At 46.5% G+C, this 26,544-nt stretch overlaps 1 protein-coding gene and 2 long non-coding RNA genes across 14 annotated transcripts in view; 1 reads left to right on the plus strand and 2 right to left on the minus strand.

Annotated features, from left to right (window-relative positions):
- Positions 1-14,282, plus strand: part of LOC129403419 (uncharacterized) — a 45,300-nt gene extending 31,018 nt beyond the window's left edge. For 4 of the 6 annotated variants that reach the window (XR_008629231.1, XR_008629229.1, XR_008629233.1 and 1 more), the window contains one exon: positions 1,671-4,838. This is a non-coding gene — a long non-coding RNA (uncharacterized LOC129403419). The other 2 variants (XR_008629232.1, XR_008629234.1) reach the window with 2 other exon arrangements.
- Positions 178-18,522, minus strand: LOC129403420 (uncharacterized). 2 transcript variants are annotated; one of them, XR_008629236.1, is made up of 4 exons: positions 16,608-18,522; positions 15,321-15,397; positions 7,829-8,076; positions 178-315 (listed from the first exon to the last, which is right to left on the minus strand). It is a non-coding gene; the product is annotated as an uncharacterized LOC129403420 (long non-coding RNA). The 2 variants fall into 2 exon arrangements; XR_008629235.1 differs by lacking the exon at positions 178-315 and having other exon boundaries at positions 4,892-8,076.
- Positions 18,523-18,527: 5 nt separating this feature from the next.
- Positions 18,528-26,544, minus strand: part of LOC129403416 (tyrosine-protein phosphatase non-receptor type substrate 1-like) — a 30,740-nt gene continuing 22,723 nt past the window's right edge. Inside the window, exons 1-5 of one of the 6 annotated variants that reach the window (XR_008629212.1) lie at positions 24,253-24,880; positions 23,919-24,025; positions 21,471-21,596; positions 20,921-21,013; positions 18,528-18,654 (exon numbers count right to left, since the gene is read on the minus strand). The gene's annotated coding sequence lies outside the window, so the exon portion shown is untranslated. The other 5 variants (XR_008629211.1, XR_008629213.1, XR_008629210.1 and 2 more) reach the window with 5 other exon arrangements.

The following is a 26,544-nucleotide window of genomic DNA, read 5'->3' on the forward strand; positions in this document are numbered from 1 at the left end:
CTGTCTCTGGAGGTAGAGGAGCCATGCCATGTTCCCAACCAGTAAAGCAGGTGCTCAGCCCTTGAGCTCCTCTCCCAGGGTCTATCTCACTACTCGGGGAGCAGACAGGCTGGGATTTGAGGACACACCTGGCAGTGCTTGAGGTCTACGCCCTGCTCTGTTCACATTGGCAGTGCCAGTGGATACCGGTGATGGTCCCCGAGCTTCATGTGGCCAGCATGTCCTCCAGCCTGGTGTGCTCTCTCCTGCCCCTCTGTTCACACCTTCATTGGAATTTCTTAGATGTGAACATGCTGGAAAACTTCCAACAAGAGTCTGTCAGAAGGAAAGGAAGGTGTTGTAGTCTCTGAGCAAAATTACAAACTTTCGTCATTTAGATATCTTTTGGGCCAAATGTATGTTCCACCTACTTTTCTTACACAGGATCACATAACTGAATGAGTAAAATGACATAATCTGTGAAAACTTGACCTGTAAGTTCTGAGCATCCCAGGGTGTGGCCCAAAAATAAACAAACCAAAGAATTGAGCCTTGAGATTTATTGCTGGATTTCACACATCGCTGTTGGCAGATGACTTTCTCTGTGCCTTTATTAGAGGGGAGGGGAGTAGCAAAATCAATTCCAGCTGTACTCAGGGATAACTCCTTAGGGATTCAGGGTGTAAAGTTAAGTCGGACGCATGCATGGCAAGTGCATGCATGGGAAGTTCTCACTTACTGTCCCCTTCAAGCCTTCGAAATCACAGCTTGTTTTTGGCTCAGGGTCTCACCAGGAGCTGCCAGGTGTCTACAGCCCTGCCATGACCACTACCAGTTGGGCCTTGTCCTAGCCTCCGCCTGCATGCCAGTCTGTTTTTATCAGAGGGTTCACAAGATTTATATGGAATTTGAATTTTAGGGTAAGACATAGGCCAGGAGTGCAGGCCCTGGCCTTGGAAGCAGACTGCCACAGTATAATGGGTTCATTTTCAGTTGGCCATGCCCTTGATGCTAATGGGTTACTTCTGGCTCTTCTCATTGATCACCCATTGCAAGACGTGGGGACACTTTCCGTCTGATGGAGATTGAAACTTGACTGAAGTGCATGCCAGGCAGGTACCCCATGCTCTGTGCTATCTCTGAGGCCAGATTTTGCTCTGGTTAAATTCCAGAAAGTTGTGATAGTAGATGTTCTTTTTCCTACTAAGTACACAACTCACATTTCTTGAGTGTGTGTCTTTTCTTTGGGATCACATCCACCAGTAGTCTGGGCTTCCTTCTGACTCTTCACTCAGGAATCACTCCTGGTGGGCTTTGTGGACTGTAGAGATGAGGGAGGCCAATCCCCGGTAGCTGTGTGCAAGGCCAGTGACCTCCCTTCTCTGTGTTGATCTGTCTCCGGGACTTGATTTTTACCTATCCAGCTAAATATGTTTGTTAAAAATTATATCATGTTCAGTTAGTGTGGACCTAGGAGCCCTAACAACGGGACAGCAGGTCAGCTGCTTCCTTTACCTTACGTGAAAGTGAAGGGCATCATGTATTACAATGCACTTGTGTGTCCCCTGGAGAGGAAGGGACATCTAGTAATGTATTTCTGGGTGGGTTTTGAGCTGTGCCTGAGGGTGACGCTGGTCAGGGCCATGAGTTGTGCTCCGTTCTGGTTCTCATGTGTCTGACTTCTCCTCCAGGTGATTCTATGGAGCCACCTGCCGATCCTTGGGAATTACAGAAGCTTCAGACAATGGTGACACACCATCTGACACACTGTCCCCAGGTGGGAGGAGAATGATGTGGTGACATGATGCAATGACAGGCAGGTACTTGTTTCTAGGGTCTCTGTCTCTTGAGTTTTAGGAAGGAGTCCTGGGATGTAATTCCTGGCCTGAGTGCTCCGACTCTCTGCTATTTGAGGCTACTTTGTCCTTGTCTGTTAGATTCCTTTTATTTGGGTTTAGCCACAACCAGCAGTGCTAGAGGAGTACTTCTAACTCAGTGCTCAATTATCATTCCTACCAGATCTATGGGAACCGTTCAGTTGGCGTGGATTCAAGACTGCCTTCAGATTATTTTTTTTTCTTTTGAGCAACATTTAGTGAACATTATATTTTAGGACAGGAATGATATTGTGTGCTTTATTTCTGTTTCACTTATAGTACTTGTCTTAGCAAAGTAACTACTTTGATCTATGCAACATCTTTTTTTTTTTTTTTTTTTTTTTTTCTTTTTGGGTCACACCCAGCGATGCTCAGGGGTTACTCCTGGCTTTGCACTCAGGAATTACTCCTGGCGGTGCTTGGGGGACCATACGGGATACCGGGGATCAACCCGGGTCAAGGCAAATGCTCTACCCGCTGTGCTATCGCTCCAGCCCCAACATTTTTCTTTTTCTTTTTTTTGCTTTTTGGGTCACACCCAGCGATGCTCAGGGGTTACTCCTGGCTTTGCACTCAGGAATTACTCCTGGCGGTGCTCGGGGGACCATATGGGATGCCGGGGATCGAACCCGGGTCGGCCGCGTGCAAGGCAAACGCCCTACCCGCTGTGCTATCGCTCCGGCCCCAACATTTTTCTTTTTAAAAAAATCTTTTTAATTAGTGAATCACTGTGAGGGTAGAGTTAACAGATTTACGTATTTCCGTGCTTTTGTTTCAGTCATACAATGCTGAAGCACCCATCCTTCCACCAATTCCCATTCTCCACCACCGATGATCCCAGTATTCCTTCCACCCCCCACTTTATCCCCCCCACCCCACCTTGCCTCTGTGGCAGGGTGTAGGATGACATTACTTTGTCCTCTCCCCTGTCATCCTACAGCAGGGAATTCCCTTTGGGTGGTGATGGGAGGGTTACAAAGAGTGATTCTCCTGGGTTACTTCTGGCTCTGCACTCAATGTTGCAGCTGGCAGTGCTTGCCGGACCAGGTGGGACAGTGGGGATTGATAGTCCTGCCCATTGTTCCTGGACCCGCTGTAGTGTAACTCCATCTGCCTTTTTGTCTTCTATTGTATTTGTGTTCTCACACAGCTTTGAGTCCTAACTGGATATTGTGTGTCCCTTTCTCATCCCTAGAACATAGAATAGGGACTGTGGGATATGGCATTGGTAGGGTGTGGTATCTAGTGATTTGGTCCAACCCAGTGTTGCTATTTTTGGTCCTGTTGGGTCTGTGCTCAGGTGTTATCCTCTGCAGTGGTCATTGGATTTATTCCTGGGGTGGCTGCAGGCAAGTCCAGAACTTGCAGGAACCTTCTAGTCTAGTGTCATTGTAGTAGATCTGCCTTCTTGTGAGGGATTCCTGGGCTCATCAGCCCCAAATGTGGATGGAGGCTGTTTCCTCCCAATTGGAATGGGGAAGGGAGTGAGGCCCTGAGCTCCTCTAGGGCGCTAGGGTGTCTCATTCTCACGCCCCATAGTATGGGGTGGGATGACATCACTCCTGCTCCATATGTCTGTGTTCAGGACATGGTGACCTTCCCCAACATGGCCGTGAGTTCCACCCCAGAGGAAAGAACAAGTGTCAGAAATCTAAGTTTTTGCAGGGTACAGGCGAGCTCCAACCTGCTGGAATATCTCCCCAGTCCCTGCCTTTATGTCTTATGAGTCCAACTTATTTTATTTTTTTGCTGTATTTCATTTTTGGGTCAGCTGGCAATGCACATGAGTGACTCCAAGATACGCACTCAGGAATCACTCCTGATTAGATCCCCAGCATCCAATATGGTCCCCAGGCACAGCCGGGAATATTTCCTCAGCCCAGATCCACGATTAAGCCCTATACATTGCTGTGTGTGACCCAAAACAAACCAAATGCATTTACTTCTCTTTCCACACTTGACTTGAGTGCTTTGCTTCTGCTCTTGGTATTGTTTGGGGGACACATTTGGCATTTTCATTTTATTTGTAATTTTTAAATTCCATTCATTTATTTTTTGGCTTTTGGGTCACACTCAGTGGTGTTCAGGGGTTACTCCTGACTCTGCCCTAGGGAATTTCTCCTGAATTGCTCAGGGACCACATGGAATGTTGAAATTGGGACCCCGGTGATTTGTATGCAAGCCCTGCCCTGCACTATGCTGTCATTCCAGCCTCTAAGATCAATTATGTCTTAGATTCTCACCCGCTTAGCCACTGTTTTGCTCAGTGCTTGGGGTCACTTCAACTGATCTTGGGAGAACAGGTGGCGCCTGGCATCAACCCAAGGTTCCCACCCGGAATGAGGTGGCGGCGGGTGAGTGCAGAGCCTGGTACGGGGCCTGTGGGCCTTGGGGGTGCGGGAACTGCCAGGAACAAGGGGACGTGGCTGTCCCAACCCTCCGGGGACAGGACTTCTTTGGACCCTGTCCAGGAAAATTTGACCCCGACATGGCTACTGTTTTACTTAGATGGGAACAATATCAGAGCACTTAGAGCCTTTGCTTTCCATGTTTCAGACCCAGGTTCCATTCCATGAGCATGACCAGAACTGATTCCTGAGTGCAGAGCCAGGAATAACCACTTAGTATTGGCTGTGTGGTCTTCGAGAAAATGTAATAGAAGACAGATTTATTTTGAGGGGCAGAGTGGCAGCTCCCAAAAATCAAGGGACCATGCTGTTGTTGGTGATGTATTTATTACCATGATGTCTGGGACCATCCAGGAGGCGTGGTCGTCATAGGTGCTTAGTGTTTGCAAATGAAAATTTGCTTTTGGGGGCTATTTTTGGTGTTTTTATGAGTGCGAGGGGGTCTGTCCATGCCTGTAGATGCTCAGGGCTTACTCCTGGATCTGGGCTCCATAAGAGATGCCGAGGATTGATCAGGGTGAGCAAGGCAAGCACATTAGCCCTTTACTGTCTATCTGATTCCAATGTTGGTGTTTTTGTATATCAGGAATTTCTGCTCTCTCACAGCAAGTTGCAAAGCCTCCGCAATTCTCATCTCACTGTGATCAGGCGACCCAGGCTATTGGGGTGAGTACTGTGGTTAAGGTTTTTTTTTTAAGTATGTCAGACCTTGGGTTTGTGTGTTCTGCCGAGGATGTGGAGCTTGGTGCAGTAGTAATTTCTGAGTGCAGAGCCAGGAGGAAATCCTAAGCATCCATCAAGTGTGACCCAAAAAGGGCAAAAAGAATGTGTAGGACTATGTGCTTCTTAAAGTCACAGAGCAAAGCACCCCCCTTGTTTCATCTTTCCCTTAGCAGGCTACCCACAGTGTTGTTTTGAGTAGTGCTGGTAAATAAGATATTTGAAGAAAGAAATTAATTTTTTATGGGGGTCCGGAGTGAATAGAACCTTTGCCTAGGGCTCACTCCTGGTGTGCTGGAAATAATTTATTTAAAAAGGGCCAGAATATAGCAAGTATGGTACTTGCCTTGCTAGCGACCAACCCAGATTCTATCTGTGGCATCTTATCTTTTCCCCAAACCCCACCAAGACTACCTCATCCCAGAGTAGGAATAATCCCTGAATACTGTTGGTTTTTGCCCCAAACCAAAGACACACAGAGGATGTGAGAGTAGAGAACAAAGAATAAGTATTCAGGATAAAACATGGGCTTCTGCAGCATAATATAAGTCCAGACACAGTGAATTTAAGGATCCACTGTTCAGTTCTTTAAGTGTTTTACTGTAGAAACTGTTTTTGCACATGAATTTATTTTTGGGTTTCTTTTCTTTTTCTTCATTAGTTACCTTTTTTGTTGCAGTATTTGGGGGCCACACCCTGCAGTGTTCATGGCTAACTCCTTTCTCTAATCTCAGTGATCATTTCTCCCAAGGGTCAGGAACCCATCTCGGGTGCTGGGTATCAAACCTGGGTCAGCCAAAAGCAAGGCAAGCACCTTCTCTACTGTATCACTACCTTGGCCCCAAGTATAATGCTCATCTTTAAAAAGCAGACTCACTGCAGATGCTCCAACTGTGAGACAGTTTTTCACATCCTGTTGTATAGTAAACACCGGGACATGAGGATAATTTTCTTATCCAAATACTGTTTGTGCAGTTTTCAAATACATTCCTGCACAACAGTAGTGAATGCTGGATGCAGGCCTATGTAGATGTGTCTTTGGGGTTTTGGGCATTTCAGAGTGAAATCTGCAGTGTTCTGGCTGGAAGGAGTCCTAAGGCCAGGGAACAGAGGCGTGTGTGCTGGTGAGTTGTGTAAGTTCACAAAATAAGAGTGAGATGTGGTGGCAATGGCGTGGTCTCTCATCCACCCCATGCTTTTGGTGGCCATGATCTGCTTCCCCCAACACGGGCTGCAGCCACCGACAACAGACACATGAAGGAATGAACGGGGCCGCCAGGCGGATTGGTGATCAGTTGCTCTTTATTCCATTCTCCCCACGTATTTGTTCCAGTCTCACAAAGCTCCCCATTCCAGTCTCACACTGACCCTCATTCCCATCTCCTCTTGTCCTCCGAACTAGTCTCTCTGCACTCCGTCTTATAGCCTAGGTCTTGAACCCACCTTCCAAGCATCCTTGGTAGCAACTACACCCATGTGAGGCCACACAATCAACATAGTTTAAGTTAAGAGAAAGATCTTCTGCAGCCAGAAGATCCTCTCAAGGGCAGAATACCACCTAGGGTTGTGTTTCTCCTTTACTTAGTCCCACAACTATTTTAGATTTACTTCTAAATAATTGTTCTCATCAATTTGTGTGGACACAAACTACATGAAGCTTGTAGGGTCGCTGTCCTCGGGACATCTTGCTAAAGATCCCAGAGTATAGATCCGAGACCACAGTTCTCAGGCCACTGTAGTCTTTCCTAACCCTAGCAGGATCCTAATCCAGTTGTTACTTTTGGATCATAAGTGAATTTGTCCATGCTCTTAACTTATAATGCTCTTAACTTATAGTTAAGCACCGTATTATAGCACTTGGCCTATCCTGATTCCATGCCAGGGTAGCTCACAGTTTGCCCTGGGTCCATCTAGTCCCTCATCAGGACCCTGCATTTGAGGTGCCAAGAAATATGGACAACAAAGGCTTTAGTGTCTCAAGAAAACAGATGCCCAGGAGTTAATATTCATCGGATTTAAAGGACTTCAAAGTTCCAATAGCATAGACTTAACTGTCTTCCTGTGTCACTACAGAAAGGACATTGCTATGAAGTAAACTATGCAAAAAGGAGAGAAGGAGAAAAGCAATATTTCACTTATCAAACACATGGGGAGGCGCGGGGCACTCCGGAGAGCACTTTGGTCCTGCCACAAAGTCTGCCTTCACAGCCGCCCTGCGGAGCACCAATTCCTCCTCTACCCACAAGACCAATGGCGGCCCGAGCCAGGCAACCGCAGCTAGATTAGAAAGGATTCCTGAAGGGCCATCTGTGACATCACTTCTGCTTCTACCATGGGCCTTAAAGAGCCATGGCTAAGATTTAGAGAACCCAGGTGAACTGGTGGTGTAAGGGGAATGGACTAAACAAAGGAGTGGAGAGGCAGCTGATGGGGCGGTGAGCCACAGAGTGAGGAGCTGCGGGGGGAAGGAGAAGACCCTTGATCCTGTACTGGTCAGTCAAACATTCAACCAATGCTATCACAGTCCCCCAGGAAAAACGCGGGTGGGTTGATTGAAAGTAAAACAGGCAGGTAGGTGCAAGTCACCTGATGCTGGGGAATTAAGATGGGGTGAGAGCAGTGACTCTGAAGCCAGCCCTGGAGATGCAGAGAGGAACTGGCCTAGCAGCAGCCCAGAGAGCTGGACAGACACTGGAAAGGGTAAAAGGCTGGAAGAACACAGTCTTTGGAAAAAGCCCAACCCCTGGGCTCCTGCCTACAAGGGAAACCACATCAAGGCAGTTTCAGAAACAAATACAGAGGATGGGCAAGAGGGGCAGTACAGTGGGTTGGGCACTTACTTACCTTGCATGCGGGCAATCTGGGTTCACACCTCAGAATTCCGAATGGTTCCCTGAGCATCACCGAAGTGCAAGAAAGAAACAGCACTGTAGCACTGTCATCCCATTGTTCATCGATTTGCTTGAGTGGGCACCAGTAACATCTCCATTGTGAGATTTGTTGTTACTGTTTTTGGCATATCGAGTGTGCCACATGTAGCTTGCCAGGCTCTGCCGTTGGGGTGAGATACGCTCAGTAGGTTGCCGGGCTCTCTGAGAGGGGTGGAGGAAGACAGAAATCAGTATACATTAGGAAACTTATTATTTTACAGGCACGAAAGAACAAAGTATTTGCACTGATGATTAGTTACCAAAGTTGACCGTTTTTATGAGTTTATTTATTGAAACTATCTGCATGTTTTGGAGCTTTGGCCAGAGTGATTGGACAGTGGGTAAGGTGTTTGCCTTGCACGTGACCAGTCCGGGTTTGATCCCTGCATCCCATTTGATGCCCCAAGTACCGCCAGTAGTAATTCATGAGTGCAGAGATATGAGTGACCGCTGAAAATCACTGGGTGTGATCCAAAAAGCCAAAACAAAATAAGAAGCAATCTCTTTTCTATTGTTTTGGTTTGTTTGTCTTTAGACTACAGTCAACGGCACTCGGTGCATACTCCTGGCTCTGTGCTCAGGAACTACTCCTGGTGGAGCTCCAGGGACCACATGTGCACCTGGTATTGAACTCAGGCCATCCCCTTGCAAGGCAAGCACCCTACCCGCCGTACCACATCTCCAAACTCAAGCAGCACTCTCTAAAGGAACATATACTTTTATTTTTTAGTAACTACAGACAGCTTCAATGAAATTCTCTTATAAATGTTTCCATGTCTGGGGCTGAAGAGATAGTACAATGTGTAGGACCTTGCCTTGTCCACAGCCAACTAAGGTTTGATCCCCAGCAGCCCACACAGTCCCCAGTTCACTGATAGAAGTAGTTCCTGAGTGCAGATCCAGGAGTAACTCATGAGCATCTCCAGCTGTGCACCCCTACACACACAGAAGAAAGGTTCCACATCTATATGTAAATTTATATTTGGAATCTCCAAGCAAAATTATATGAAAAGAGTCTGTTAAATTTCTTAAATACTGGTAGGCAAACAAGGACTGACTGGACAGATTCTAGCCTGCAGGTCTGGGAGTATAAGGCCTTAATATTTTAATACTGCCAAGGGATTGGATCAAGCCTAACAGACGTCCACAAATGTAGACATCTTTGCAATACTTGTAAGATGATTTACGGCCCTCTAACATCCAAAGACTTTGAAATGTAAGACAAATGCCCTAGATATGAACAAGACTGCCTTGGGCCACAGCAATAGTACAGCGGGTAGGGCATTTGCCTTGCAAGCAAATGACCTGGGTTTGATTCCAGGCATCCCATATGGTCCTCTCAGTACCACCAGGAGTGATTTCTGAGTGTAAACCCTGTGCATCGCCATGCGACCCCCAAAAAAGAAGAGAGGCAACAAAGAACAACAATAGTATTAGCATTATCTCTACCTTGACTTTACATCATATCACAATATTTTTACTCATGTTACAGAGATGTTACTGACATCACTCACATTTATTACAGCTTTTAAATTTCAAGGATCTTAAACTTGCCACTTAGATCAACTCTGCTCACAGCCTTCCTATCTAAATGAGGATCTGGTAACTCCCCCCAGTCATCATTCAGCTACCAAAGGCTAGCATCAGGTCCAGACAGCTCTTTCTCAGCATTCCATATTTCTAAGGGATCATCAGAGGCCACTCCATACTGATCATCTCCTGTGCACAGTGCAAAAAGTTTCAAGAATCTCTCATTAAAAAAATACAGTAACTATTCCCATGTTTTAATTCAATGATCTTGCTGTTTAATGTATTAATTTTAAAAGCAAACATTACTATGTGACAAGTTTGGATTCTTTTCATTTTGATAACTGTGTTTCAGTGTAACTGGCATTATTTGTAGATAAGTATTTTTTTTTTTTTTTTTTGCTTTTTGGGTCACACCTGGCGATGCACAGGGGTTACTCCTGGCTCTGCACTCAGGAATTACCCCTGGCGGTGCTCAGGGGACCATATGGGATGCTGGGATTCGAACCCGGGTTGGCCGCGTGCAAGGCAAACGCCCTACCCGCTGTGCTATCACTCCAGCCCCATTGTAGATAAGTATTTTAAGCAACAAAACACTTATTCTGATAAGGGTTTCAAAGCATAAAAAATCATAAGAACCCATGATCCAAGGAGCTATAAAGCAAAACACCCTGCTTGGTATATTGATCCAATGAGAGAATTAGCAACACTTTATTGAGTATCTATTGTATTAGTCTGAGCAAGCTGAAATAACTCTTTTTAACCAACCAAAATGATGATTTCACACAGTCCAATCTAATGACAGGCCCAACATATAAGCCTACTAATAATGAATGAAAAAATGGCTGCACTGTGAAGGTCACTGCCTGGAGGCAAGATAGGACTGATGAAGTGGTAAGAGGAGGCCAGCACACAGCAAGAAGTCAGAAGACACAGTGACCAGAGGGGATTACCCACTTAATTATCCCGAATACAAAAGTCCCAGATACACTGCAAATCTTTTTTTTTTTTTTAAGAAATATTTTATTGAACCACCGTGAAAACAAAAAAAAAATACAAAGCTTTCAGGTTTAAGTCACAGTCAAATACTGATTAAACCACCATCCCTTCACCAGTGCACCCGTTCCACCACCAAGAACCCCAATACACCCCCCTCCCACCTCGAACCCGGGTTGGCCGCATGCAAGGCAAACGCCCTACCCGCTGTGCTATCACTCCAGCCCCATTGTAGATAAGTATTTTAAGCAACAAAACACTTATTCTGATAAGGGTTTCAAAGCATAAAAAATCATAAGAACCCATGATCCAAGGAGCTATAAAGCAAAACACCCTGCTTGGTATATTGATCCAATGAGAGAATTAGCAACACTTTATTGAGTATCTATTGTATTAGTCTGAGCAAGCTGAAATAACTCTTTCTAACCAACCAAAATGATGATTTCACACAGTCCAATCTAATGACAGGCCCAACATATAAGCCTACTAATAATGAATGAAAAAATGGCTGCACTGTGAAGGTCACTGCCTGGAGGCAAGATAGGACTGATGAAGTGGTAAGAGGAGGCCAGCACACAGCAAGAAGTCAGAAGACACAGTGACCAGAGGGGATTACCCACTTAATTATCCCGAATACAAAAGTCCCAGATACACTGCAAATCTTTTTTTTTTTTTAAGAAATATTTTATTGAACCACCGTGAAAACAAAAAAAAATACAAAGCTTTCAGGTTTAAGTCACAGTCAAATACTGATTAAACCACCATCCCTTCACCAGTGCACCAAGAACCCCAATACACCCCCCTCCCACCCCACCCCCCATCTAAGTAGCTGATGCTATTCCCATTATTCTCTCTATATATTGAGTACATTTCATATTTCCATACAGAACTCACTATTGTTGATTGGAAATTTTCCCCAACAATCAGGCCTGCTGAATAAGCATCATCTAATAATTTCTCTTCCTTGGTAAGAGTGAAGACTTTGAGTTTTGGGTTTCTAATATTTTAGCTCAGTTCACAGTCAAAATGGATGGCTGCAAGAATCTGCTCTGGTGCCAAAATGGGTTAGGAGACCTCAGGATCACAGTCAGTAGGCGGGAGGCTCTGCTTCTCGTGCCGCGGCTCTTGGTTCATCTCTGGGCGGAAGGCGCGCCGGGAACACCTCCCCTCCCAGGATCACCTACAGGCTACGTCACTAAAGAAAGTCCTACCTCCTGGTGGAGGGGTCTTAGTACACTGCAAATCTTATAGTCTTCTATGACCTAACAGATATCAGAACCCTTTCCCCAGACTTTATTAATACTTCATTTCTCCCCCAAATTACATTACCATAATCTGCTACTTTATACTAAAAGCCTACTTTTAAATCAAGATTAAAGCCAGAAATAATGCCTTATATTTATATGCCACATCCAATGCCTAATATACATGTGGCATTTTATAACTTCACTGTATCACTGTCATCCTGTTGTTCATCAATTTGCTCTACCGGGTGCCAGTAATATCTCCATTCGTCCGTGTTGCATGCCAGTATAGGCTGATGGCGTATTGGGAGCTCTTTCAGGGTCAGCGAAACAAGGACCATCATTGTTACTATTTTTGGCATATCAAGTACGCCACGGGTAGCTTGCCATGCTCTCACTTTATAACTTACAAAGTAATCTCACAGCCATGACTCTACTTGATCCAAATCACATCCCTGCAAAATTTGTGGGGGATATCCCCATTCTCCAGGCTGCACAACATACACCCACACAAAAGGACTCACAGAACCCAAGAACTAATTTTTTTTAAAAAGGGGAAAAAAAGGGAAATATACAGCTTCTCTCCAGTAAAGTTCCTATGACTACAAAGGCATGAGAAATAATATGCTTTCCACATTTCTCACATTCAATTTTTCTCTAGTATGAAATCGCTTGTGGTGATGAAGGCTGTCTCACAGTCCTTACACTAATATGGTTTCTCTCAAGTGTGAATGCTCCTATTAGTAGTAAGTACTAAGGCTATACTACTACTGCCTTCCCAGACTCCTGACATACATAAGGCTTCTCTGCACTGTGAGTACCCATATATGTTTTAAGGGCAGATGATCAAATGAAGGCCTTTCTACATGCCTTATATTTATAAGGTTTCTCGACAGTGTGCATTCTGTTATGTCTAGTCAGCTCTGAGTATTTGAGAAAGGTCTACCCACACTCCTGACATACAAAAGGCTTCTCTCCCAAATGAGTTCTCCTATGTATAGTGATCACTGAGGATGAGCTAAAGGCCTTCACACATACCTGACACTAATAAGGCATCTCTGCAGTATGACTTCTATATGCTGAGCAAAGACAGACTGCTGAGGGGGCTGGAGCAATACCACAGCAGGTAGGGTGTTTGCCTTGCACACGGCTGACCCAGGTTTGATTCTCAGCATCCCATATGGTCCCCTGAGTACCGCTGGGGTAATTCCTAAGTGCAGAGCCAGGAGTGACCCCTGCTCATCGCCGGGTGTGACCCAAAAAGAAAAAAAAAAAAAAAAAAAGACAGTCTGCTGAGTGAAGGCCCTTCCACAAATTTTGCAATTATGAGGCTTCTCTCCAGTGTGAATTTTCCTATGTACTGTAAGTAACATGTGTGGACATGCTGACGGCCTTCCCACACTCCTGGCATACATAAGGCTGGGATTTCTACTATATACAGTAAGATGTACAGTAAGATACGTAAGATGTACAGTAAGATACGTGGATCTACTAAACGTCTTCCCACACTCCTGACATACAAAGGGCTTCTCTCCAGTATGAGTATTCATATGCCTATTAAGGGCTGATAAATCAGTGAAGGCCTTTCCACATGCGTTACATGTATAAGGTTTCTCGCCAATGTGAATTCTCCTATGTACAGTAAGCACTGAGGATCTGCTAAAGTTCTTCCCCCACTCCTGACATATAGAAGCGTTCTCTCCAGTATGAGTATCCATGTGCCCTTTATGAACTGCCCATCAAGTGAAGGCCTTTCCACATGTCTTACAGTCACTGTTTCTCTCCAGTGTGATTATCCTCGTGCACAGAAAGGCTTGAGTGATAAGCAAAGACCTTTCTACAGTCCTGACATGAATATGGTTTCTCTCCAGAATGACTTTTTCTGTGATGAAAAAGATCAGAGGAGCAAGTTTAGACCTTCTTAGTCCTGACATGAGTAAGTTTTCATTCCTGTATGAATTTCCCTGAAGACACCAAGTTGTGAAGACAAGGTAATGGCCTCTCCACATTGATCACATGCATGAGGTTTTGTCTGCAGTGTGAACACTCTGATGTATAATACGTTTTGAGGGGGAAGCGAAAGCTTTCCCACAGTCCATATACATAAACGGTTTCTCTCCAGTTTGGAATCTTTGCACTGACACACAGCAATGATACCTGACTCAAAGTTTATTCTCCCTGGTAACAATCCTGGGAATTTTGTCTACTGGGGGTTTCAAAGGGAACATTATTCTTGGACGGGGTCAGTCCATGGTGACTTTCCTTTTGCAAATGTCAGCAGGTGGGACTCACTATAAACAGTGCTCCTCTCCCACAGTCCTGGGGCTGCTGTTTTGAAGGGTTTGTGTCCAGAAACTGAGGAGAACAGACTATGACGAGCTTTTCCCAGGGGAAAGCTTCTTCAAAATGAGGTCAGTCTCTCCACTCTGATCACCCTCAGAAGATATTAAGCCTGTCTCAGCATCCCCATGGGGCGGGGGCGGGATTGCTGACTCTGAGACATTGTCACAGAGTGCAGGATCAGAGACATTCCACTGGGGCTGTCTGCTTCCCTGTACAGAGCAGAGGAGGATTCCAATGACTGCTCCATTCCTTCATAGTCTCCCTGTCAAATGAAACCGAGTTCAACATTTCCACCACTAGAAATGCAATTTCTGACAGGTGGATGGATATTCTATGGGATGACCCAATGTTTCCACGTAGTGGCTGCACTTAATTGAAAGGCTGCACCATCATTAATTTGTTTTGAATTTTTTCAACTCGATAGACATAGACGTAAAATGGACACAAGACTGTCTGCAGAATGCCAAAAAGTAGTTTCCAACAAAATGAAATACACCCGAGTCTGGGTTTGTTTGTAGCACAGTGTCTTGCCCCTGATCCATGTGTGAAGGCAAGGCTGCACTCCTACACAGCAAGATGGACCATGGGAGCCACTGAAAACATTACACCAAAAACAAATACTCTCCAGGATCAATAAGGTTTTTTGTTCTTTTTTGGTTTGTAGTTTGTATTTATTTTGAGGTGGACCACACCAAGAGGTACCACAGATCACGGATGGTGGGTCCCAGGGAACAGTGCTGGGGATAGAGCCCAGTTTCCATCCTGTGGAAGGCAAGTCCGCCCCAATACTCTATCACTCGTGGCAACAAACCAATACTTTTAAACAATTAACTCTCGTGCCTACTTTGATCCAGTGAAAAATCACAATATTTCTTCGAAATTAAAAGTAGTAGGAATTGGGGTAAAAATGCTGTAACAGTGGGGAGGGCATTTCCACTGCATATGGTGGACTTGTTTTGAATTCTGGCATCCCAGATGATGCCTTAAGCACTTTCCAGCGTTATTCCTCAGTACTGAGCCTGAATTAATAATCGGCATCACTGTGAGTGAATGAAAAAGCAAGAAATAATAATAATAATAATAATAATGATAATAAAAATAACAGCAACAATAGTAATATCCTTAGATTTTAAAAGGACTGATTTTAGCACCCAGTAAGACTCTGGACCCTCTACTCACAGCATTAGGCTACAAAGTTCCACTCTGCAGTGGCCAGACCTCCACTTTCAAGTCACATTCTTGTTCCAAGGAACTATCCTGCCAACATAATATTTATATTCAACATGCAAATCTTACCAACTCACTCGTTTTTGGTGACTCAATTCCCAAATCAAATTGCTGCAGTGAAAACATCTGAAGCTGCAATTTCCTTTCTGAAATCAAACATAAAACACAATGGAAGAGTTAGTAATGTTGGGGCTGGAGTGATAGCACTGTGGTTAGGGCATTTGCCTTGAAAAGACCGACTCAGGTTCGATTCTCAGAATCCCATATAGTTCCCCAAGCACTGCCAGCGGTAATTCCTGAATCCAGGAGTAACCCCTGAACATTGCTAGGTGTTACCCAAAAAGAATTAAAAAAAAAATAATCAGTAATGGAAAGTATTCGAATGACATCCATTGTGGGGAATGGTGGGAGCAGCTTGTGAATCCATGAAGGAGCGTTTTGGGTTTTGTTTTTTAACCAGACCTGGTGATACCTAGGCACATATAAGATGTCAGGGTTTCAACCTGTGCTGCCATGTACAAGAGCTAATACCCTTCCTGCTGTATTAGCTCTCCATCTCAAATCAGCATTTTTTCATAGGATCATGCATTCACTATGTAAACAGAAAAGCAAAAGACACTTCTTTTTAACTTCTTATTTTTTTGCTTTTTGGTTCAAATCTGGCGACTCACAGGGGTTACTCCAGACTCTGCACTTAGGGATTGGTCCTGGCGGTGCTCAGGGGACCATATGGGATGCTGGGAATTGAACCCGGCTTTGCCGCGTGCAAGGCAAGTGCCCTACCTGCTTTATTATCACTCCAACCCCACACAAGATATTTCTTAGTAGATTACATAGAATAGCATGGAGGGCATTTCCCTCACATGAAGCTGACAGGGTCAGATCCCTGAGTACCACAAAAGTAACCTCTGAAAAATGCCAGGAATAAACACTGAAAATTCCAAGGCCCAAAGCCAAACATAAATTTAATATACTGACAAAGCATGCTAATGATCTGAGGGCCAAAATAAGCATGAAAGAAAGAGTAGAGTGGTAACCAGACTCCCCTGAAAGGGCACACTATCAGTGCAGGCTGTACAAGAGACTGGTGAGGCACAGACAGATGACCAATGGCTGTGAATCCCATGAATATTCTACATCTCTAACAGATACGGAAAAATGACAACAAAGCCAAGAAAGGAAAGAACAGGATATATCTATGACAAGCAGTTCGTGAAATTAAGGGCACAGTGAGCGTGGCACAGACACCTGTACCCAGGAGCCTAAGGCCTCCAGTGTGAGCAGCGTGACTCACATGAACTCAGGCATTCACACAGTTCCCAGGGCCCAAGACATGGAGGGTCCTCAGACACTTACCTGCACACTTGCCTCTTCTCCCCGGCCTCACGGCTCCTAATTAAAGCCAGGAGATCACCACAGGCTTCACCCCAGAATCCCCTGTCCCCACAGAGAAATGATATTGGTGACAAGACAACCCCATGTGTCCCAAACAAGATCAAACTAATTCCAAAAAGAGCTTGAACAGAAACTCCACTTCTGATATACCCCAAATTGGTATTTATCAGTCACAGAAGTCCCAAGTTTTAATTTCAGTCCGAAATTGTTATGTTGAAGCCCCCCAAAAAGCACAGGAAGTGACTCAAAGCACTGAAATACAACAGCAACTGATGACGTGAGTCCCTAAAAACAAAATGAACTCATGCTCATAGCGATAGTCCAGCAGGGAGGGCACCTGATGACACACAGAGAGGTTTGATCCCTAGCAACCATATGGGCCAGGAGCATTTCCACGAGAAATTCCTGAATATACAGCCAGAGTGATCCCTGAGCACTGCTGGGTGTAGGCCCCTAACACAATCAAAACTGAAAACAAATAATAACAAATGAAGCTGCAGGTCAGGTACAATAGAACACCTGCCATATAGTTGCTGACCCAGTTTAGTCCACAGCACCCCCATGGGCCCCTGTGGTCGTACAAGAAGTAGATTCATTTAGCAATGGAAGGAACTATTCACAGGAAGCCTATGGATAGTACAGCACGTGGGGGGCTTTCCCATGCTCTGGACTGACCTGGGTAGATCCCATGCATCCCTGCGGCAAGCCTGACAATTGCCACGTGTGGCCAAATAACAAAAACAGAAAAAGAGAAATGAACATGTGAAAGTTATAAGCATTGATGTCAATAATCCTGGCCCATCAGAAGCACTGTCTCTGGGAACACAAAGCCAGCCCTGCTCCCAGCCTGGTCTCACCGAAGGCCCGCAGGTGCTGGTAGGTCTCCAGTGGCCCTGAGCACATACATTGTGGGATAACAACAAATACAATAGAAAACAAAGCGCCAGATGGAGTTACACTACAGTGCATCCAGAAACAGTGGGCAGGACTTTCAATCCCCACTGTCCCATCTGGTCCGGCAAGCACGGCCAGCTACAATATTGAGTGCAGAGCCAAAAGTAACCCAGGAGAATCACTCATTGTGACCCTCCCATCATCTCACAAAACAAAAGGGAACACCATGCCACAGAGGCAGGATGGGGTATGGAGTGGGAGGGTGGGAGGGATACTGGGATCATCAGTGGTGGAGAATGGGTACTGGTGGAGGGATGGATACTTGTGCATTGCATGACTGAAACAAAAGCATAAAAATATGTAAATCTGTTAACTGTATCCTCACGGTGATTCACTAATTGAAAAAAAAATTTAAAAGAAAAATGTTGCATAGATCAAAGTACAATTACTTTGCAAAGACAAGTACTATAATTGAAACAGATATAAAGCACACAATCATTCCTGACATAAAATATAATGATCACTAAATGTTGTTGTAAAGATGTTGAAAAGAAAAAAAAACTGAAGAGCCTTTTTTTTTTGCTTTTTATGTCACACCCAGCAATGCTCAGGGGTCACTCCTGGCTTTGTAGGAATTACTCCTGGCGCTACTCCGGGGACCATATGGGATGCTGGCAATTGAACCTGGGTTGGACATGTGCAAGGCAAACGCCCTAACCGCTGTGCTATATCTCCAGCCCCGAAGACAGACTTGAATCCACGCCACCCAATAGGGTCCTTGAGATCTGGTAGGAATAATTGAGCACTGAGTTAGAAGTACTCACTGAGCACTGCTGGTTGTGGCTAAATCCAAATAAAAGGAAATGAACAGACAGTTCATTACACAGTAGCCTCAAATAGCAGAGAGTCGGAGCACTCAGGCCAGGAATTACATCCCAGGACTCCTTCCTGAAACTCAAGAGACAGAGACCCTAGAAACCAGTACGTGCCTGTTCCTGCATCATGTCACCACATTGTTCTCCTCCCAGCGGGGAACAGTGTATCAGATGGCTCTTCAACATTGTCTGCAGCTTCTGTAATTCCCAAGGATCAGCAGGTGGCTCTGGGGAATCACCTGGAAGAGAAGGCAGACCCATGAGCTCCAGAACGGAGCACAACTCATGGCCCTGACTGGAAGTCCCCACACTAGATCCAGAAAGGCCCTGACCAGCATCACCCTCAGGTACAGCTCAGAGACCCAACCAGAAAGACATTGCCAGATGTCCCTTCCTCTCCAGGGGACAAAAAAGTGTGTTGTAGTCCACGATGCCCTTCGCTCTCAGGGAAGGTAAAACAAGCAGCTGACCTGCTGTCCTGTTCTTAGGGCTCTTGGGTCTACCCTAATTGAAAAGTCTATAATTTCTGAACAAACATATGTAGCTGAATAGGTAAAAATCAGGTCCCGGAGTCAGATCAATAAAACAGGAAAAGGTGGGCACTGGCCTTGCACACTGCTACCCGGGCTTGACTTCCCTCATCCCTACAGTCCAGAAAGCCCACCAGGAGGGATTCCTGAGTGCAGAGTGAAAAGAAAGACTGGGCAGACTACTGGTGGATGTGATCCCAAAGAAAAACACAGATTCAAGAAATGTGAGCTGTGTACTTAGTAGGAAAAAATACATTTACTATCACAACTTCCTGGAATTTATCCAGAGTAAAAACATTTTTATGATGGCCTCAGTGATAGCACAGAGCATAGGGTGCCTCCCTGACATGCACTTCAATCAAGTTTCAATCTCTATCAGATGGAAAGTGTTCCCACGTCTTGCAGGAGTTGATCAATTTGTAGAGCAAGAAGTGACCCATTAGCATCGCAGGCAGGACCAACTGAAAATGAACCCATTATACTGTAGCAGTCTGTTTCCAAGGTCAGGGCCTGCACGCCTGGCCTATCTCTTACCCCAGAATTCAAATACTATATAAATCCTGTGAACCCTCTGATAAGAACAGACTGGCATGGCGGTGAAGGCTAGGACAAGGCCCAACTGGTACATTTCATGGCAGGGCTTCGGACACCTGGCAGCTTCTGGTGTGAAGCTGAGCTGAAAACAAGCTGTGATTTCCAAGGTTTGCATCCGTCCGACTGAATTTTACACCCTGAAATCTGGATTTGAGATCACCACACAACTCCCCTCTGACAAAGGCACAGAGAAAGTTGTCTGCCAACAGTGATGTGTGAAATCCAGCCATAAATCTCAAGGCTCAATTCTTTGGTTTGTTTGTTTTTGGGCCACAACCTGGGATGCTCAGAACTTACAGGTAGATTTTTCACATATTATGCCATTTTACTCATTCAGTTATGTGATTCTGTGTAAGAAAAGTAGGCGGAACATGCATTTGGCCCAAAAGAAATCTAAATGATGAAAGTCTACACATTTGCTTAGAGATTCCAACCCCTTCGTTTGCTTCTGACAGCCTCTTCTTGGAAGGTTTCCAGCATGTTCACATCTAAGAACTTCCAATGAAGGTATGAACAGAGGGGCAGGAGAGAGCACACCAGGCTGGAGCACATGCTGGCCACATGGAAGTTCGGGGACCTTCACCGGTACCCACTGGCACTGCCAATGTGAACAAAGCAGGGCGCAGCCCTCAGGCACGGCCAGGTGTATCCTCAAATCCCAGCCCGTCTGCTCCCAGAGTAGTGAGATAGATCCAGGGAGAGGAGCTCAAGGGCTGACCACCTGCTTTGCTGGTGGGGGACATGACATGGCTCCCCTGTATCCAGCGACACATGGACAGAGGGGAAGAGTCCCTAATCAACTCCAAGTTTGTAGCAAAAAGGGAGAAACTAAAAGAAGAGGTTGGATAGAAGCCCACAGCAGCCAAAAAGATATTTGGGAGATGCCCGGTAGTGCTCAGGGAACCCTATGGAATACTGGGGAATAAAACCCTCAGCCACAAGACAGGCAAGTGCCCTGTCTGCTCTACTATTGCTCGGCTTTTATTTCTTTCTTTCTTTTTTTTTTTTTTTTTTGCTTTTTGGGTCATACCTGGCGATGCACAGGGGATTTTCCTAGCTCTTCACTCAGGAATTAATCCAGGCAGTGCTCTGGGGACCAAATGGAATGCAGGGATTTGAGTGCAGTTCAGCTGCAGGCAAGGCAAATGCCCTACCAGCTGTGCTATCACTGCAGCCCCATAGGCTTTTCTTTCTTTTTGGTCTTTGAGGCCACATCTCTCGATGCTCAGACACTCCTATGGGGAATGAGAGGATTGAACCCAGGTCCGTCCTGAGCAAGACCAACACTGTCCAGGCTGTACTAAGGCTCCCGCCCCTAGAGTGAGACATTTAAAACCTAGTGCAACAGGTCCCTGCAAAGCCCATTTCTGTGAGTACTCACTGGAACAGAAGGGGCAGCCTCTGGTCTGGGAGAAATACCTCCGTCAATGAGGGATTGATCTGAAACCTGATAGGTGAAGCAGAAAATATTTTTCTGGGGAAAAATAAAATCAGAGAGTTAGCAGAGATAGTAAATGGATATGATGCTTCCGTTCAAGCAACTGAGCCCGGGTTAATATGCAAGAGCACTTAGGTTTCCCCACCCCAGTACTGCCAGGAGCTAAGATCCAAGAGTGAACCCTGAGCACTTGCCAGCTGTTGACCAAAAACTATGATTATTAATAATAGAAATATAGTGGGTGGGGTTATTGTCTTGCATGTGTCTACCCAGGTTTGATTGTCGGCATCCTATGTTTCCCTGAGCACCACCGGGAGTGATCCCTGAGTGCAGATGTAGGAATAACCCCTGAAAATTGCCATGTGTTCCCTCACGATAAAAAAAAAATAAAAATTATGTAAAACAAAGAAATAAATGTGTGGTGACCAATGGTCATCCTAGATTGCATTACGGTACATATGGGGGTACATCTTGGAAGTGACCAGACTATTACCTGGGACATTTGGTTGCACGTACCCCTCTGCTCCAACACAGCAAAGATGCTACACCAGCATCCACCAGGGTCTCTTATAGCTCCGCATTTCCCAGGATCCCAAAACCTACCGCAAGCACAGGGAACCTGGGAAAATCAAATGGTCAGTCACATATTTCGAGTCCCCGGCCTGTGTAGAGGGCAGTGCACTGGGAGAGCACCTGCAGTGCACAGGGCTGACAGGACTGAGCCTGACATTCAAAGTACCCTGAGTCCCGCCAGGAGAGTCCCCTGGTGCAGAGCCAGGAGAGACCCTGAATTCTGCGGGATGTCGGTCATAAATTACGAAACAAAACATAGTTTTTTGGTTTTTTTTTTAAGTTCTCCACAACTGTTTACTGATGGGTACACAGGATTCCCAGAAAAATAAAATTCATTAGAATCCTTAAAGTTCCATTCACCTACCACAAACGGAAAATTTAAACATTCTTTAAAGCTTCATATTTCAAATCAAGTATTTACCAAATAAAAATATAAAAAAAAATTTTTTTAAAGGATGTAGACATGCTGCAGATAGAGCCCCTATCATCCACCAACAAGATACAGTCAGTAAATAGTAAGAAAAACAGCGCGGAACACACCCAGTTTGAGGATGGCAAAACTGCCTTCAAAGGCATCTAATCAGGAATATGGGCCCACTCATGCTGGGAATTCTGAAGGTGTTCTTTTTGAACTCCATGGTCCAGTTCATATGAAAGAATCATCAACAAAAATTAATCCTGCTAAACTGGTCTTCAATACAAACCCTATAAATTTACCTAGAAAAATGAAGCAGCAGCATCTGACATGCAACATCCAGTAGCAAAGGCCTTGTGACCCCTTTGAAAAGGACTTTGAACCGCAACAGCTACTCACTCACTTTGTTCCCCACCCCTGAACATCCATCCAGAACAAAACTATTCACCAAGGGCTACAACTGTTTTAGCAAGAGATGATGGAGGCACCAAGATGACTGATGAAAGTTACGTTGCGACGGTTCAAATACATACTAGTGCTGTATCCCTAACTTTAACAGTGTTCAGAGAACTCTCTGTAAGAATTACTGCCGGGCGGAGAGATAAAGGCACCCGCTTGCCCTGTACGTGGTCCACCCCAGTTCAATTCCCCACATTACATTTGGTCTTCCAGCACTGCCCAAAGTGACCTAATCTCACAACCAGGTGAGAACAAAATGAAAGGAAAATCACTAGAGTAAGGAGAGTTTGTTTTCATCTTGAAACTTTTCCAAATAACAGAAAAGCAAATCAGTGTATCTTTACAGCGATTAGAAGTCGGTAAGATTAACCGTGTTGCAGGGATGAATCAACTCCATGGAACCAGGCTTCTCATGTTTCTTTCTCATCCGCAGCAAGGACCAAAAAAGTTCAAGCATACACTCAATTCCAAAATGCCATCAAATGAGGCTTTAAGCGCGAGTTCGCTCTTGAATACTGTTTTCCTCTTTTTCTCTCCCATCCTATCAAAGAAAATTTCTTTCAAGACACTGGGGGTTTTTGTTTTGTTTTTTTTTTTTTTTTTGGCTAGACCAAACTGTTATCACTCAGGCAACACTAAGATAGAAAAGAGAGGGTGCCTTAAGAGAACCTTGAAGAGCTATATGTTGCAACTATGTAAACACCCCAAGCAGTTCCCAGCCCCTGCGGGCAGGGGCCTCTACCTCCCTCCCTCCCGCAGCCTCGCTCTGAAAAGCCAGAGTGGTCACAAGGGGAAGAAATGTGTCTTTGCAGGAGGTGAGTTTTCAAACTGCAAGTTGGGACCCATAAATCAGCCGAGTGGATGGCGGTTAGAGTTTTTTGTTTCTGTGTTGGTATTTGGCCCACCTTGCCCAGTCTTCCGGGCGCTAGGGGGTTTCCCCAGCTGTGTGGGTGTTACAGACATTGGGTGCCAGGGCTCGAACACGCTGTGCATGCCGGGCCCGACTGCCCACTCCTGAAGGAACTGGTAGTGATTATTTACCTTTTCCTCTGCTCTGGGGCCCCCGATGCGCGAGGCCCACCGGCCGGTGCCTGGGATGGAACCGGGGCCCGTGGGTGCACTCGCACGAGCCCTGGCCCTGGGGACTCTCGCTCGGGAAGGGCGGGGGGCGCGACGGCTCTGCCCAGGATGCAGCCCGGCCTCGGGGGTCGGCCCCGGGGGTCAGCCCCGAGCCCACGGAGGGGGGTTCCGGCCCACGCCCGGCGGACGGCCGAGGTGGGTGGGATGTTAAGTTTGAAGGCGGGACGTTTCCTTGGGCGGGGTCGCCCTGGGCCCCGCGCGGACCCCGGGCCCCCCACAATCGGGGGCGGCGCCTCCAGTGTCCCCCGGCAACGCGCGGGCCGGGCGCCCACCCCGGCGGGCTCCGGCGGCTCCGGGCCCCGCGCCCGGCCCGGGCAGCAGCGGGGGCCCCGCCCGCCCGCCCGGCCCACTCACCCCTGCCCGGAGCCGGGGCGCGGCGGCGGCGGCGGCGGCTCCTCGGGCTGGTCCCGGCCGCCCCGGGCCGCTCGGCTTCACCGCGTCCCCCGCGCGGGCCGCCAGAGCTGTCACAAAACATAGTTTTTAATTAAAAGGGAGACTCGCCTCCCCCTTTCCAGGGAAACCGACCCTTCGGCCCCGACTCCATAATCACCCCAATGACAGAAGTGGCCCGCAAAGGACCGGCCCGGGAACATTCCCGGGTGACCCCCCTCCCCAGCCCGTGACCCCCGGGGGCTCCGAGGGTCCCTGCAGGAACCAATGGGGAGGCGGCCGCGCACGCCCCGCCGACCTGTGGGGAAACTGGGGAAACTGAGGCTCCCTCTTGTCTCTCTCTGTGGTCAGGGCCTGAGCGACAGGGCAGCGGGGAGGGCAGGGCCTTGTCCGACACCCCGTGGGGTCCCCCGACCCCCGGAGCATCCCCAGTGCAGAGCCCGGAGTTGCCCCGAGCCCCACTTTTGCGGCCAGGCCTCCCCGGGACTCGCGCCGCGGGCAGCCCTGAGGTAAGTTCCCCCAGAAACCCCTCGTCTCCCTGAAGGGCAGGAAGAAACGGACGAGGGGGCCACCCGGGTGGGGCCGCCGCCCCCTCCATGGCAAGGAGTGACCCCGCGGGGACCCCCTGTCGGCCCCGGGCTCCCCCTTCCGCTCCGACTACGCTCCCCAAGCGCTGGCAAAGGGGGCCACAAAATGCTGAAACCCTCAGACAGGGACTGTGACGTCACACTTCCGGCCGGAGTTTTAAAGGGCCAGACTCCAACTATTCCTGACCAGGTACTTTCTGGTCAGGAAAGTTGATTTTTTTTCCCGTTTCTCGTCTTGGATCAGGTCAGCAGGAAATCTGTGGGGTCGCCAACTACCGGATAGACAGAGTATGAAGCCAAAAATTATATGTTTTCACAAAGGAATAAAATCCACAAGGATTTCCTTGCAAATACCCACCAGTAAGCACCCCAACCCTGACCCCCAACCAACACCACAAAAAAACAATGCTCAGAAATCACTGGGCGTTAATATCCAGATATCATAATGTTTTCTGTTCATTGCTCCGTTTGGGGGGGGCATGTTCTGTGGTGCCGAGCATTTTCCCTGACTGCTCAGGGATCACTCCACACTGGGCTCGGGGAAACCTCTGGGGTTCTAACCATGGATCCTGGGTCAGCACCTCCCATCTGGACTGTCCTGATTGTTGTTTACATTGCACTGAACTTCCAATTGCTGGAGTAGCTACAACTGTTCATGTATTCAGTTTACAGGAGTGAGCTAGAAACTAAGTGAATCACATGCCCAGAATTAGTTAAACTAATTTTGTGGGTGACCCAGAATCAGGCTTCAGAATTGGTGAATGGAAAAGTATTATATGTGTAATCAATATTCCTTTATATGGGTCTGTGTGTGCTCATAGCCATTGGTGTTATCAAGCTGCTCTTAGCTCTGTGCTCAGAAACTCTTCAAACAGTGCTCAAGTTTGACTATGCACTGAATTTAACTGGGATCTAAAATGGATCAGCCACATTAAAGGAAGGTCCCTTCCCTGCTCTGTAATGAGTAGTCATTTAGTAGTTTGGTAGTGGATGAATTGCACTATAGCACTGTCGTTCAGTTGCTCACCAATTTGCTCGAGCGGGCACCACTAATGTCTCCATTGTGAGACTTCTTGTTACTGTTTTTCGCATCTCAAATATGCCACGTGGAGCTTGCCGAACTGGCAGGACACTCTCAGTAGCCTGCCGGACTCTCCAATAGAGACGGAGGAATCGAACCCAGGTTGGCCGTATGCAATGGAAACGCTCTACCGGCTGTGCTATTATGAAACAAAAATTAAATTCTTCAAAATTTGAACTAGTAGTCAAGAAGAATTGTACAGTGGTTGTGCAGAGACAGTCTCTATTTTTCAGATATGCTGATGTATTGTTCAGCTAAAATTTGATGTTTCTTATAGTAGCACTGTCATCACATTGTTCATCCAATTGTTCGAGTTGGCACTAGTAATGTCTCCATTGTGAGACTTATTGTTACTGTTTTGGGTATATCGAATACATCACGGGTAGCTTTCCAGGCTCTGCCAGAGGAATTGATCGCAGATCCGCTGCTTGCAAGGCAAACACACTGTCCGCTGTGCTATCTCTCCAGCACTGTATTAATTTTGTTAGGAGGCATATCAAGCAGTGCTCAGGGTGAGTTCAAGTGGGGCGCTGGAGGCCTATGGGGTATTGTGGATGGATCCAGCTTTCTACTTCATATAAAGCAAGTGTCCTCTCCACTGTGCTAACACTACGGCCCACAAACCGCTTCTTTGAAAAGTTAACACTTGCACGAAATTTGAACAAAGGCAAACACAGTACCCATTAGTATGAAGAAGAATACAATGTCTTTAGGTTTCAATTTGACTAACATCAGTGCCCAGTGAGACTAAGGCCCTCCACTCCCAGCATTAGGCTCTGGATTCCCTCCTTAGCTGTTGAGGGACCAGAGATATGGTGGCAGGGATTGAGCCTGGACCCCACCGTTCAAGTCACATTGTCGCTCCACTGATCTATCCCGCCAGCATTAAAATGTCTATTCCACGTGTGAATCTTGCCATTCA

This window comes from Sorex araneus, chromosome 3, assembly GCF_027595985.1.
Source record: "Sorex araneus isolate mSorAra2 chromosome 3, mSorAra2.pri, whole genome shotgun sequence".
In the NCBI taxonomy this organism is placed as follows: domain Eukaryota; kingdom Metazoa; phylum Chordata; class Mammalia; order Eulipotyphla; family Soricidae; genus Sorex; species Sorex araneus.